General features: G+C 38.3%; 1 protein-coding gene across 3 annotated transcripts in view; it reads left to right on the forward strand.

Annotated features, from left to right (window-relative positions):
- The window catches only part of LOC123531846 (mucolipin-3-like), a 79,559-nt gene that overhangs the window by 46,656 nt on the left and 18,050 nt on the right, over window positions 1-14,853 (forward strand). The window lies entirely within an intron of this gene.

A 14,853-nucleotide genomic window follows, 5' to 3' on the forward strand; every position in this document is an offset into this window, starting at 1 on the left:
CATAGCAGTTTAGTCTTAGTTAAGTTTAGATTGCCTTTAATAGAGCCAACTGGCTGTCCTGTTAGACTAAAACAAAAAGGGAATAAAAGGTAGCCTAGAAATTGTAAAAGGGTTGCCTACCAACTCTTTTACCAGTTACGAACTGTATAAGTGTCGATTGTTTTCTTGTTTTCCACAACGGAGAATAAAATCTTCATTGAGCATGGTTTTGTAGTGTTGATGTAGTTTACCACAAAGATTAACAAAAGGCAAATTCTATCAGGGAAACGACGTCCATACATGTATAAAAATCCTTACGGCAACTTCAGGATACGTGACAAAAACATGGACCTACAATTATAAAACTATCCAAGATTAAGCTACTTAAATAAAGCTCCAACATGACAAAAGAACAAACAAAGGAACACATGGGGCACTGCTTGAATTCAGTCTATAACAAACAACACTGAGGAGCTGAAACGTTTGGTGCCATCAACCTCATCTTACCTACATGTTCAAAGACACGGCGGAATAAAATATGCCTCGTGATCTAACACTAAGGAAACAAAGGCGCAGTAAACAAAGCTGTGTAATATAAAACAACCAGAACCAAGAACGTGTACTCAAGCTCAGAAGACATAGCAACAAGGAAGAAACACTAGGCCGAAGGCATTCTTTAGGAAGACGAACCTTATGTGATTAATCGGGAAACAATTAGATGAATCGAAATATAGGTCATGTATTTATAGAATTACTGACAGATAGCTGTAGAAGATAAAGCTATAAAAGACAAATCGTTTGTGTTTCATCTTCTTCACACACATATTAATTCCTAGATAGTTATCGAGGTTTCAACGGACAATACATGTTAGCCGAAGTCTTGATCAAGAGAAGATAAATTAAGTTTTGGAGTGTTTGTCGGGAGATGTTGTGGTGTAGTAAGCTTGTTGTGTGCGGTGATGAGGTTAGGATGGGGTGTCAATGTGTGCGTTTGTGTGTGTGTGTGTGTGTGTGTGTGTGTGTGTGTGGAGAGGAGTGGGGATAGATGTATATGAAACAGTTAGGGACCTTTAACTGTGACCTACCAACCAAGTTTATATGCTTCGCCACCTACCTATATGCCACATTTGAAGCAAACACCGTTAATGGTTATTCAGATATGATGTGGACACAAAATACGATGGAAAGATTTAACATTGCTGTAACCTTGACTTCTTAATTCTTAACTGACGACCTGATTCATGCGCACTGGTACTAAGGCACAAGAATAAAACAGTGAAGTTTTGTAGTCGGGAAGGGTTAGGGAGTGGGTCGGTTGAAGGTTGTGTGGAGGAGTTTTGTGGATTGTGTTGACTCCTCGAAAATAAAAGTGATTTTTCTGTGTTGCGGTGGTGGAAGTTATACTGTTGAGAGGCGTCTGGGAGTGGGTTTGGAGTAAATGAATATGGATTGTTGCACTCCTCAAATCAACTCCTTACATCAAAGTAACTTCAACGTTCAAAGTCAATAATTTGAAAAGCTTTGAAGTTTTGGTTCGGACACAGAATACAAAGGACAGGTTTGGACTCAATTTGTGACTTTGACATTTGACCTTCCACGTTCGTCTTATCACAACTTGCCTAAATGCCAATTTTGAAGTCATTCCCTTGAATGGTTATTAAGATACGCCCTTGACACAACGTATCACCGACATATTGAATTAACTGTGACATTAACCTTTGATCTACAGGTTTGGTCAATGTATAATGTAAATTGTCTTATTGCCATTGCTATGGAAACGAAATGTAAAGGAAAATTTTCACCTCTTAGCTCTATTTGTGACTTGACCTTTGACCTACCATTCTGGTCTATGCGCTCTGCACACCACCTTTCTACATGCTAAGTTTAAAGTAAAAACCTTGGATAATTGCCAAGTTATGCTCCGAACACGAGATATGAGGGTAAAATTTATCCATTTGTGACCTTGACATTTGATCTACATACCTATATCATGCACGGTGCATATCGTTTCATTACCACCTACATTCAAGCAAGTTGAAAGACTTTTAATTGTTATTGAGTTGTGCTCTAGACTCGAAATATGATGGACAGCCTGGCGGACAGACGGACGGACGTACGCGCTATGTAGGAATCTTTATAACATTTAGAGATTCTAGATATATCATACTTAACCGTATAAATGAGGATTGTCAAACCGCAGCGGCAATTAATCTTGTTTAAAAAAATCTATTCCCATAAAACTAGATCTACACGTTTACAACAAACGCATAACATATGGACACAGTTTATTTGCAAAAATACTTTAATATGTTATATGATAAAAACAAATCAAAATTGTCTTTTTTTTAGATGTTAATTAAAACACAGATGTTTACTTCCAAGGAATATTTTTTTTTGTCGTAATAAAAATAACATCGGTCAGTAATACCGTCAGAAACGATCAGTGTGAAGTGAGCAGTTAGCAGTTGCAGTAGTTAACTGTTAGAACTGCTAGCAGTTACAGCAGTTAAAATAAAATGTGACAAGTAAAATCATGAATACTAGGTACAGTTCATAGATGAGGCTTTGCTAAGAACTTGCGGGTTGTGACGGAAGAGGGCCGTCCGTAACCCATAATGTACCATATACTATATAAGGGTTATGACAGAATTGGGCTGCCCGACCCTTTTAGATGTAGAAATTTATGTGATCCACTGGGTTATGACAGAAAATGGCTGCCGTAATCCACGGATTTGTGACAAACAAATAATAATAAATTATGCTAGACGCAGGGTCAGAGTTGCTGACCTGGTTGCTTTGATTTCATTAGTATTTATGTAAACTTTCAGTAACAGTTAAACTGGTATAAAATTAGCATATTAACATATTCATAAGTAATAAATATTTTACTCATAACATAATCAGAATTCTTTTACATTATAAAGAGAAATAAAATTGCTCTTAGAATAATTATTAATATTTAATTCTAACAAACTGTATTTATGCTATGAAACAAATGTAATCAAATTTTCAGAATAAAAGGGAATTAATTCATGTGATATTACAGAATTAAGTAAGAGTTACTAAACTTTATATTAGCACAAAGAAAAGTCAAAACCATTACATAGTTATCTTTCACTAAAATGAAAGTAGGGAATTCCAAATTTCAAAGTGGAAACTAAAAAGATTTTGCTAGTTTCGCATATGTCCCGGGCACTAAATTTATATATAACACGTATATGCATTTTACATGCATTTATATTCAAGTAGTTATTTATCATTATAATTGAACAAAGGAGAGGTAAAAAGAATAAACATAATGTATGACAAGAAACCATGGGCAGAACGTAAAATGGCGAGTTTCGGTGTCGGGGTCCAGTCCCGCAACAGTAGAAGAAACTGGGATGCCACCGGGTGGTCGTTGTAGAGAGGGTGGACGCCCGACACGCCCGGGTGGTGGCCATCCTGGTTAAGGTCTGATTTCCGAGCAAGGGTGGACTTTGGTGTTTGGCCGGGAACGCTCGAAAACGCCATTTCGCCTCCAGCAGTTGATTGCCTGGACGTAACCGTAGAAGAAACTGGGGTGCCACCGGGTGGGTGTTGTAGAGGGGGTCCGTGCATGCGGACCCGGCATAGCGGCCATCCCGGTTAAGGTCTGGTTTTTTCGTGAGCGTGCGTCAAGTCTGGGCAGAACGTAAAATGGCGAGTTTCGGTGTCGGGGTCCAGTCCCGCAACAGTAGAAGAAACTGGGGTGCCACCGGGTGGTCGTTGTAGAGAGGGTGGACGCCCGACACGCCCGGGTGGTGGCCATCCTGGTTAAGGTCTGGTTTCCGAGCAAGGGTTGACTTTGGTGTTTGGCCGGGAACGCTCGAAAACGCCATTTCGCCTCCAGCATTTGATTGCCTGGCCGTAACCGTAGAAGAAACTGGGGTGCCACCGGGTGGGCGTTGTAGAGGGGGTCCGTGCATGCGGACCCGGCATAACGGCCATCCCGGTTAAGGTCTGGTTTCTTCGTGAGCGTGCGTCAAAGTCTGGGCAGAACGTAAAATGGCGAGTTTCGGTGTCAGGGTCCAGTCACGCAACAGTAGAAGAAACTGGGGTGCCACCAGGTGGGCGTTGTAGAGGGGGTCCGTGCATGCTGACCCGGCATAGCGGCCATCCCGGTTAAGGTCTGGTTTTTTCGTGAGCGTGCGTCAAAGTCTGGGCAGAACGTAAAATGGCGAGTTTCGGTGTCGGGGTCCAGTCACGCAACAGTAGAAGAAACTGGGGTGCCACCGGGTGGTCGTTGTAGAGAGGGTGGACGCCCGACACGCCCGGGTGGTGGCCATCCTGGTTAAGGTCTTATTTCCGAGCAAGGGTGGACTTCGGTGTTTGGCCGGGAACGCTCGAAAACGCCATTTCGCCTCCAGCAGTTGATTGCCAGGCCGTAACCGTAGAAGAAACTGGGGTGCCAAGAGGTGGGCGTTGTAGAGGGGGTCCGTGCATGCGGACCCGGCGAAGCGGCCATCCCGGTTAAGGTCTGTTTTTTTCGTGAGCGTGCGTCAAAGTCTGGGCAGAACGTAAAATGGCGAGTTTCGGTGTCGGGGTCCAGTCCCGCAACAGTAGAAGAAACTGGGGTGCCACCGGGTGGGCGTTGTAGAGGGGGTCCGTGCATGCGGACCCGGCATAGCGGCCATCCCGGTTAAGGTCTGGTTTTTTCGTGAGCGTGCGTCAAAGTCTGGGCAGAACGTAAAATGGCGAGTTTCGGTGTCGGGGTCCAGTCACGCAACAGTAGAAGAAACTGGGGTGCCACCGGGTGGTCGTTGTAGAGAGGGTGGACGCCCGACACGCCCGGGTGGTGGCCATCCTGGTTAAGGTCTGGTTTCCGAGCAAGGGTGGACTTTGGTGTTTGGCCGGGAACGCTCGAAAACGCCATTTCGCCTCAAGCAGTTGATTGCCTGGACGTAACCGTAGAAGAAACTGGGGTGCCACCGGGTGGGCGTTGTAGAGGGGGTCCGTGCATGCGGACCCGGCATAGCGGCCATCCCGGTTAAGGTCTGGTTTTTTCGTGAGCATGCGTCAAAGTCTGGGCAGAACGTAAAATGGCGAGTTTCGGTGTCGGGGTCCAGTCCCGCAACAGTAGAAGAAACTGGGGTGCCACCGGGTGGTCGTTGTAGAGAAGGTGGACGCCCGACACGCCCGGGTGGTGGCCATCCTGGTTAAGGTCTGGTTTCCGAGCAAGGATGGACTTTGGTGTTTGGCCGGGAACGCTCTCCCCTTTTTTGACTTGCTTATTTCTAATGTTTCTCCAGTGGGATAATCGTCGTGCAGTTTTGACTGAAGACACCATGTTTTCCCTTCCAAGGACAGGTTTTCAGTATAGAAAGCTATACCGGTATATCGTTTCGTATCTCTCTCTAAATAGCATTCGCCTAGTAGGTTCATATGATACCCGCACGCCCCCCCCCCCCCCCCGCCACATACACAAAATAATAATATAAAATAAAATGAGTCTAGGTAAATAGAATGATGACAGACGCGCTTTTCATCACCAAAGCATAATTTACGTTAGATTTTGTAGTAGTAATGATTTTCTACTGCGTTTCACATGGTCTCCCGTTTTATCTATTTCTTTCACCCTAATTGTGATAAAGATTCACACTTATTCTGTCCACTTCCTTGAAAAAAAGTAAGATTAAGGTGTTGTCGCGACCCTATAAGAGCTTGAATCTACAACCCCAGGATCGAAAGGCAAACACCTTGACATTGACCCCGTTTAAAGATTTTTTAATCAATCACTAGCCAAAATTAACTCCATGTGATCTCCAGTCGGGACTATCTTTTAATGCTTGGCAAAAGGCAAAACCACATTGGAACTGCAACCAGTGAAATTGGAACCTTGACACATTAGTTCCGCGCACACGATACTAGGGGAAAAAAGACAACATTGTTCCGACAAGATATTATACGTACTATAACAATGTAATATCATAACAGTTACATTAATGTAACTACAATTTAAACATACTGTGGTCTTTTTCTTTATAAAGGTATTAGACACAATAATTCTATTAATTCAGTACCAAAGACATCATGTTGGCGTTGTATGCTGAATTGACAGAAATGGTTCATGTCGCAACCTGAACCAACATGTTTCTGAAAAAATGCTTTTTTAATGCTGTATAATGACAGAGCACTAAAATGTGCACATTTTGTAATTAGGTATCTGGCATACTGACAATCCGTTGCTGAAGCAATACATGATAGTTTGATTCTAGTATGAAAATTACATTTAACAGGTACGAATAAAGAGTGCTGCTATATATACATTTAATCTTCTATTTCATATGAAAGGCTTGTTACACTTTAAAGCTAATTTACGCACAGTGTATGGATTACTAGGTACGCAGGATAGAACTCACTCTACGCACTACTACGTTTTTTCAGCGTTGTTAGCACAAATACACGTTGCACGGTGACGTGTCCACCTACAATATTTGGTGCCTTAAATGAGACGTGAACTAGTGCTTCCCCATTCTTCCATCTACGTTTCTACATAAAAAAAAACATATTACAGTCGATCGAAATAATAATCAGCGGAACCATGTTTTAATTATCCAAACAATACTAGTCAGTTACACGCTGCGTGGATAATTCACTCGGACAAGACTCGTGAAATTCTTTCGCAGGTGTAGGCCTTATACTCTGCGTATTGTTTATATAATTTTTATGTTAAAATATGTTTATGCTAGATATTATTTCAAAAATAAACGTAGCTACATATGGTTCGCCCTCAAAATTGGGAATACAGTAGTAACATGGATTCTGTTAATTTAATGTTTGTTGTTACAACAGTAATAGAATAAAGAATGTTGTTACCGTAACTGGTATTAAAACCTAAAAGCAGCAAAACTGCACGTAATACTCCAGTGCAAATTTCCGGTGGTCCGTAGGTTTATGCTACTTCAAACTGTATACAAAGTATAGATGTTACATTCTTACTAAAAGCTTTGTTATTTTTCAGCTTTGTAATTATTGACATTTCATACATTCGCAATGTTTAACTGCTGTAACTGCTGGCAGTTGTAGCAGTTAACTACTGTAGCTGCTGGCAGTTGTAGCAGTTAACTGCTGTAACTGCTGGCAGTTCTAGCAGTTAACTGCTGTAACTGCCAGCAGTTCTAGCAGTTAACTGCTGTAACTGCTGCAACTGCTAACTGCCAACTTCCTGCTGGTTCAAAAACGCACGTTTATGAAAGTATCTAGTATAAGTTGTATTAGGAGACATATATCATGCTTTATGCGACCAAAACATGGTAAACAAATGAAATATTCATGGTCAACACCTTCAAAGAATCTTATTCAAAATCAGTTACTACAAGACATGTGTTCAATATCCTAATAAATTTGCGACAAAGTTGTGCAACAACAAAGTAGAATATTATTAGTAAAACAACACTGCCAACTAGACAGCCAGACAGTCACAATATACGCCCATTTTAGCCAATCAGTTTTGAAATACTCTACTTATTATCCTACAATTTTCTTAATTTTGATAGATCCAAGAGTCATAAGGCTGAATATACTAATCTGCTCACGCTGATTCACAAATTTGACCTAGATTTTATATAGATATAGGGTCATAATTGTAGACATAATGTTCCGAAACTGGCCGATTATCCAACCTGACGTTGATTTTATGGTAATACAGCTTCTGTATATGAATGGTTGAAATGAAAGGAAAAAATAGTCTAATTATCTGGCGGACACTTTTTGACCACTTTAAGTTCCGTCACTCTAAAGATACTAGTCCGAACTGGCTAATTATCAGCTTTGCCAAGATTTTATAAAGATATACATTTTGTATTAATTTAGTTAAGTCCTGATAAAAAATCCCCTACTTATCGAAAGGACACTCAATTTTGAAGAATTCAAGGGCCATAACACTAGAGATACAAGTACGAATTAACTGGTTATCGAACCTGACCTAGATTTGTCAGTACAGTAATACATGTTCAATATAAGTATGGGTGACATCTGCGTTATAGATAATAGAAATCACATCAGACGTAGCATTGGTTAAATTCGCATCTATATGGGGGAAATTCACAGAATCTTGTCTTTAATAATGTATTTAAAGTACAGATAATATCATTATGCATAAAGAGATTTTACGTAAAGCTTTAAGAAATACAGAAGTATTTAGTATTTTTGTCGATCATTATAGAAAATATAGAAAATATCCATTGATAGAATATCATTCGGAAAAAGTGAAGTTCCGTTAAATGCAAAACACCGCGAGACTTGCTCAGTCTGTTTTAATAATGCTGACACATATTGCAAAGTTAGTTCATACGGGAATACCAATAACTATCTGAAAATTGCATTTCAAACACTGACAGATTTGAATGGTAATGCGCTCCAGGGTCACCAACGTATTGTTATGCTAGTTATCATCAATTGTTATGAACAGCATAAAATTCTTAATATAGCTTAGATTCAATTTTATTTCATTTGACAATATTTACAGACACAACATTTCCGATCAACAAAGGACTGACGTCAGAAACAACGCCTGAAAATGAGACTATATATAGCTACAACATTATAAGAGAATTCGAATACTTAAATTTGTCGCAGCCAATTAAAAGGTACGTCGCATATATAGAGAATAACAGGTTACTGTCTTTTGATAAAAGGTTTCTCAGACGAGGCTAGATATGGTCCTGGAAGAAGCGAGGCTTGCTGAGCTCTTTCCGGACCATATCTAGCCGAGTCTGAGAAATCCCTTTCTCAAAAGACAGTAACCTGTTATTCTATTTATCATGCCATAATTTATTAACAACTTTTATCCTACCATTATGCGAAATAAAGTGCAAAAATAGGGGTGGACCAAATTTTGCTGTTTTGCCGGACTTCTTATTTTTATTTTTTTTCTTCAAAATGACGCCATCTTGTTTTTTAGAATAACTGTTAAAAGACATTTACGCCAATATTTTTATAAACGCGCTCTTAATAGGTACGTGAGACCATGTCACTAATATATAGCGTATGCCTACCATATTTGCAATTACCACAAAAATGTTTTTATAACGGAAACGCTCGTAGAAAACGGAAAATGACTCATGCAAAGCGTTTGTTCAGGATTTTAGCTCTGTGCACTTACATCATGGAATTTTGCATCTGGAATAGACTTTCATGGAATAAAATCAACGGTAGATGAAACGGTACTGCCTATTTTTTCTGCCAAGCGGCGTTTTGGCGTGTGTATTTAATTCACTTCAAACGTTTGCTTGGTGAGAATGGGTATCCGTCTAGCAACTAAATTTGGGATAAAATTTCACTTGGGAACAAATTGAAATTATTCTTTCGTGTTCAGCAAAAACAGAGATGTGGTTACAAAACACAAGGTTAGCATTTGATGTTTTTTCCTCTTTTTTTTATATTTTGGGATTTTAAAGACCTACTTCAGTGTCGTATGAGGGCGTAATAATTTTTAAATGCACAATGGACACAATCTGATGTCCTTGGGTTTAATCATAGGTTTAAACAGTGTAAAGTGTTCTCAAGTCATTGACCTGAGAAAGCCTGCTTTTCTCAGACAGGCTTTATCAGGCAGTTGTTATAGTAATGTCATGATAAATGATACGACAGCGTCATAATTACATAATTCATTGGTAGCTGTAGTGATGGTGCCTTGAAAATGTTTGTGATTTGGCATTTTCCTATTCCGTTATCATATTTTCATAAATTTCAACAAATACAGAACCAGAAAAAAATGGATTTTAGAAATCTATTCCGCATATTATTTGAGCATTGTTTTCATTTGTTTTGCTTTAATAAATACAGCTTCCGGTGTAGAGGTAGAAATCACTCTATAGCCTCAATGTTCACAATTAAAAAATAAAACCAGTTTAAAAGAATTTGTTAATACACACGAGTAAGGAATGTTAATTTTGTGAACAGATCATTACTGTGAAATGTTATATAGATTATATAAAAATGCTGCATAAAAATCGAGAAATATCAATGTTTCGGAACGAGTCAAAGATCTCAGTATTGTTGTCTAGAAAGTCTTTAGATGTTTTGAAATGGAAGTATAGCTGGGCAGGATCTACTGGATTCTAAAAGTCAACTAGATGTCATCAGCACTGACAAAAATCAATACTGACACTGCTAGAGATATTGGCGGTAATAGGCAAGAAATTCGAAGTAAAACATCTTAGTCAAATTGGCTACAGTTTGGCGATTATTGATTATCGTTCATGTTTATAACCGCTTACGTATCAATAACATATTGATTATTGTAAATAATTTGTTGCAGAATGTTGTCTACAACTCTACATTTCACGCTGCATTCTGTTCGCTCCCATGCGGACAGTAAGAAAGCTACATGTCTGAAGACAGAGGGATGGGTACGTACTCCATCATATCACCTTGCTTTGGTTTCATTAATTTAAACATACTGACTCACAACTATTTACATACATAATTTCAAATATATAACTGACATAAAGAAATATAAAGCAAAACTGGTGCTAAAGTCTCTCCCCTTTCTTTTCATCCTGGAAAAGCGAATCAAAATTAAGAATTAATGCTAACCAGAAAGAAAAGTCAACCTTACATATACAAATATACATTTAACACGCTAAATACGCTCGGGAACACGATTGCTTCTTCAGTTGTCTTACATATATATTTTCATAGATAATCTAAAATTTTATTGTGTAACAGTTCGTGCATATAACTTGTAAAGCTTACATGTTCAATAATATCCATACTCCCATCATCTACCTGAAGGTTCTTGTTGTTGCAGGTAGAATTTGTTGATCTCGATAATAACGGTCAGGTATCGGTAGACCTTGATACGCACACCAGAAAAATCAAATGTCGAGAAATGAATCTTTCTATATCAGGTATTTCTTCAGTCTGATAACAACACTTCAATAAAGTTTATATCAATAAAGTTTATATTGCGTGTATTTTGAAAATATTTGAATAATTTAAAGCATCATGCCTCCAGATCGTTCGACAAAAAAAAATTTTATTTTTAGATATCTTGAAATAAATGCTATATTTCTTAAGAAGGCTTTAAAACTTAATTACTGACAAACTTTCTATTACGGAAACACATGAGAATTTGCTGTTTTTACTTCTTTTTACGATGAAAATCGAAAAGCGTTTGTCACGCTTTTACTCCATGTACACTGTCTCGATTATAAATATCTAAATTATTCACAACTTCAGCTAAAACTTAATTACTGACAAACTTTCTGTTACGGAAACACATGAGAATTTGCTGTTTTTACTTCTTTTTACGATGAAAATCGAAAAGCGTTTTGTCACGCTTTTACTCCATGTACACTGTCTCGATTATAAATATCTAAATTATTCACAACTTCAGCTATAGCGCTATTGGTTACGACGACGGGAAAATGTCTTTATTGCCGCGGCGGTCCGGGGTTCGATTCCCGAAGCGGTCACCTTTTTTTCTTGATTTGGAACTTTTAGAAACAAAAATTCATATTCTAATGTTCATAAAAGATTATTTTTTAGCCAATCCTGGAGGCATGCTGCTTTAAGAAAGTATAAAGCAAATATTGGAAAGAAGATGACACTTCCAGTGATTAAAGTTTACACAGTATCAACTTACACATGGATCCTTTCTAAAACGATAATATTGGAACACCTTTTTCTATTTCAGACTGGCAGCTTGAAAATACATCAGAAGCATGTGGTGCAGCTGTGATTGTATTCACCATACTCTCGATAATAATTACAACGTTAACAATAGCCTTTGCAGCTTTTAGTTTCTGGGTATAACTGTTATAGTATTTTTATCGCACAGGAACATATCTAAGTAAATGTCATACCATAAAAGGTATTAATGTAGTACCAATTCTGAACACTTTTAAAATGTATTTAACAATTGTTTACAAAATACATTTTTAGAAGATATCGTTTCTAATTGAACGTCAAGCGGCATATGAAATATAATTTGATACACTCTTGCTTTGATTAATGTTGAAAAATAGAAGCGTTTCTGTGTTACTGGAATGTGGCTAATCCTATTGGGTGTTTGTCCTTGTTATCTCCCGCCGAAGTCGGAGGGATATAGATTTGTCGTTGTCCGTCCTTCCGTCAGTCCGGATCCATAAAAGGAAGTGGTTTGGAATATTTAAATAAAACTACGTATACATGTTTACCACTATAGGGAAATGCGGCACGTCAAGTTTCAGTCAGATTGCGCAAGTAACGCCAGAGTTATGGCTTTAAGTAGTTTCTATATTTAACTATATAGAGTACTATAAATATGGCAATTTCTGCTTCATAACCTGTGACATATTTGACGTAGAACTATGAAACTTACACTGAATTAAGATCACCATAATGTGGTAGAGCACACACAATTCAATTTCGTCAGGATCTCTTATGTAACTTCAGAAATATTGCACTTTAATTGTTTTAGAATCCACATATTAGTACATAACAAACTAACCAATTGGTAGAATTTCATTAAACTTCTTCCATTTTTTCCCATGAACATTTATTATCATCTAGTAAAATTGTGTACCTATATTCGGTCACCCCTACCACACTGGTCACACCCCTCCCCCCTTCAACCCACAAAAATTGTTTTTCTTCATTTTCATTTTTTTTTAGCTCTGTGATCGCTCAATGTCCGTCGTCCGTTCTCCGTCGTGTGTCGTCCGTCCGTCAACATTTTCTTAAAAAATCTTCTTCTTGAAAAACACTGGGCAGAAGTGCCCCACTTTCAAAATTGTTCAAAGAATTGAATTCCATGCATAACTCTGGTTGCCATAGCAACCAAAAGGAAAAAAAAAGTCTTCTTGTCCAAATCCGCAAGGCGTAGAGCCTTGATATTTGGCATGTGACATCATCTAATGGTCCTCTATGAAGATTATTCAAATTGTGCGCCTGGGGTGAAAAGAGACCCCACCCCGGTGGTCCCGAATTTTACATAGACTTATATAGGAAAAAACCTTTAAAAATCTTTTTGTCTGAAACCACAAAACCTAGGCCTTTGATATTTGGTATGTAGCATTGCCTTGTGGTCCTCTATCAAGATTATTCAAATTATTATCCTGGGGTGAAAACAGTCCCTGCCCAGGGGGTCAGTATTTTTACATAGATTTATATAAGATTTAAAAAAATAATCTTCTTGTCTGAAACTGTAAGGCCTAGGCTTTTGATATTTAGTATGTTGCATTGCCTAGTGGTCCTCTACCAAAATTATTCAAATTATGCCCCCTTGATGAAAAGAGGCCCCACCCTGGGGGTCCCAAGTTTTGCATAGGCTTATATCGAAAAAAATCTTTAAAAATCTTTTTGTCTGGAAGTTCAAGGCCTAGGCCTTTGATATTTGGTATGTAGCATTGCCTAGTGGTTCTCTATCAAGATTTTTCAAATTATGCCCCTGGGAAGAAAAGGAGCCCCGCCCTGGGGTTCACTTGTATATGAGTTATATAGCAAAAATACTTCAAAAATTATCTGATCAGATTCCCTAGACTGTTTAATTATAATTACCTGATGACCCCAAGTAATAAGGGATCACTTGACTGTGACCTTGACCTACTGACCTACTTTCTTGTTTTTTAAGATACAGCCTTGAAATTTGGATGACATATACAGTTTTGCACAGCGATCTTAACACTGACTTTCATTGACAATGAATGTGACCTACAGACCTACTTTCTTAATATTGTAGCTCATATTACTCAGGCGAGCGATCCAGGGTCATCATGACCCTCTTGTTTAAATCTTAAACCTTCCATGAACATTTATCGATATGCAAAATTGTACCTTTCCCCCCACCTCGCTCCCCCACCACCCCGATCATGCACCCTCCTCCTCCCAACATTTTTTTTCAACTTTTATTTTCCATCAATATTTATTATCAACATGTGAAGTTTTGTACACTCACCCGGTCACACCCTTTAAAGAAAAAAAATGTTTTCATTCCTTTTTTTATTTTTTTAAACCTTCCATGAATATTTATCAACATGTGAAGTTGTAACCTCCCCCGCCGCCATCCCCACTCCCCCACCTCCACGTCACAACCCACACTCTCTTAAAGACACCTGTTCTTCTAAGTTCAAATGTAATGGAAGGAATTATTTGCTTCTTAGTAACATCATTAACTTTTTTGCCCGATGAATTTCTTTGCCATTCCTCACCACAAACCCATATTCGGCGGGGGATACCAATTCATCGAATTTGCTTGTTTAAAATTTAATCATTATCTAGTATCTGCTTATTTATTTAACCGTTACCTTCCTAAATTTTTATAATGAACTTGTCCATCTTTTCAATTTGTACAGTACCGTTAACTGTTAAAAGGGATGCTTACCAAAATATACTGACTGAATGGCGAACAGTGCAGACCATGATCAGACTGCACTGTGCAGGCTGATCTTGGTCTGCACTGGTCGCAATGACAGAATTGCTTGCCGCCAGCAGACTAAGGGATAAGAAGTATTATCAAGGAATGAATGCTATACTTTACATGCCGTACGTTTATTTTGAAATGTTTGTTCCTTGCGAATTTGTAGAATTTTGTGTTGAAATTTGTATTTAAAAGTGGTGTAAAAACAATATTTATTTTTGCTCATATAATTTCTTCTTTATAAAAATCAGTACTAGTAGCTCATTAAGAATCACTTACCTATTTAAGAAAACGAAACATTTTATGAAGAAGCACTACATATCGTACTATGGGGCCAATGATAAGGGTAAAGTTGATCTACCCACATCAGAGTACTTACGTTTTGTAAAATACTGGGATATAACCGTACTCTTTTCTGACGTAATGACGTTATACGGAACAATTTGGATTGTGTTTAATACACAGGTATTGTCACATTTTTTCACCCTACTTTTCTTAATTAAATCAAT

This window comes from Mercenaria mercenaria, chromosome 1 (genome assembly GCF_021730395.1).
Source record: "Mercenaria mercenaria strain notata chromosome 1, MADL_Memer_1, whole genome shotgun sequence".
Classification (NCBI taxonomy): domain Eukaryota; kingdom Metazoa; phylum Mollusca; class Bivalvia; order Venerida; family Veneridae; genus Mercenaria; species Mercenaria mercenaria.